This window comes from Myotis brandtii, unplaced genomic scaffold, assembly GCF_000412655.1.
Source record: "Myotis brandtii unplaced genomic scaffold, ASM41265v1 scaffold155, whole genome shotgun sequence".
Taxonomy (NCBI): Eukaryota; Metazoa; Chordata; class Mammalia; order Chiroptera; family Vespertilionidae; genus Myotis; species Myotis brandtii.
In genome coordinates this window covers 2,333,897-2,335,574 of record NW_005355621.1, presented here as the reverse complement: position 1 = coordinate 2,335,574, position 1,678 = coordinate 2,333,897, and positions in this window count along the sequence as shown.

Here is a 1,678-nt window from a genome sequence, read left to right as displayed (position 1 = left end):
GCGCTGGCCGCTTGGTGCCTCGGGGGCCCCAGGCCAGTTGCTGCGCGGGTGCCCAGAGGTAGGGACGGCTCCCTGGGGCTAGCTCGGTTCCAGTCGTGTTCCAGGTACTCACTGGCTGTGGGACCTTCTACCAATGAACTCAGACCCTCTGCGGTTTAGAGGGATCTACCTTAATGTTCAAGCTGCCACTCCAAGTCACGTCCATACACAATCCTGAGAAGGCAACAGGCATGCCAGTGTGCATCGAGTTACGAAATTGAAGGCATGGGGGCACCTTCGCTATTTAAGGATCCTGATACCTATCTCACAGTCGAATAGGAAAATTTAATTAAAGTCTGTGTATAAAGCACATGGCAAAATACCTGGCACAGAGCTCGTCTCCAATAGATGATTGTCAGATAATGGGTAGATAGGTAAATAGATAGATGATAGATATATAGGTAGGTAGATAGATTCCTTTGCTACTCAGACATGCTTAGCTGAGCACTTGTCTCAATGAGAACTTAGCCTGGCCTGCAAAGCCATCTGCAGCCTTGTATTGCTCTTATTACACACTGCTCTTTTGCACATGTAATCCTGCCTAACGGTAGTGCTTGCCAATTCCTCCCTGGATAATGCTTCCTAGAAGAGCTTGTCACCTGCCCTTGTCACTTGTCTCCAACTCTGCATGACCAAATTCCTTCTCTTCTTAAAGGTATAGCTCAAATACAGCCTCCTGGAGGCATTTTTCCTGATTCTTTCTCCCTAACATCCTTATTCCCCCAAAGTAATCCTTTACTTCTCTGAACTAGAAGGATTTTTGTCTCTTATGACATCTTAATTGGTTCTTGGTATTTATGTACCTGTTATCTTCTCTACTGGAAGCTCCTTGCAAACTGGGCCCTGTCTGATTTATAAGGATTTACAGTATCTATCACTAAAAAGAGCTTTAAAAGTACTTGAGAGAATAAATGAATGAATATGTTTAGGAAGGTAAGAGGGAGAGGAAAAGAACAATTCTCAAAGCTTGGAGAATTGCAGCAAACATCCAGGGTTTTGCTTTGGGAACTGCCCCTTGCCAATTCAACCCATTTCCCTGACAGTATTTTGTCAGGGAAATACTGATATTCATTTTATTTGTTCTGACCTGTGTAAACTGGGAGGGGTGGGCAAGGAGTGTGGTTTTCTCCCCGAATGGGGGTTCCACAGTTCTATACTCCAACTTTAGAAAATGAGTTTATGTTCACCCAGATATAATGAAATATGATGACTAAGATTTTCTTTTGTAAGAACCAAAATTATAGTTCTCTTGATAATTGGAGGTTAGACCAGATGCCATTAGAGAGTTTCACAAACAAAAAAGCACTGCCAATCTAGATTTATATAACCAAAAAAAAAAAAATGGAGATGAAATACAGTCATTTTAGAAACAAACGCTTGAGAGAATTTGCCATCAGCAGACACACTATAAAAGAAATATTAATGAGTGTCCTTCAAGCAGGAGGAAAATTACCCATATGCAAGCTTCCAAATGCAGGAAGAAATGAAAAAAAAAAAGGCAAATATGTGAGTGAATTTAAGTGAACATGAGCCATATGAACAACAACAATAATAATAGAATCTTGTGGGGATATATATATGTATATATATATATATTAGAGGCCCGGTGCACAAAAATTTGTGCACTGGCGGGGGGGAG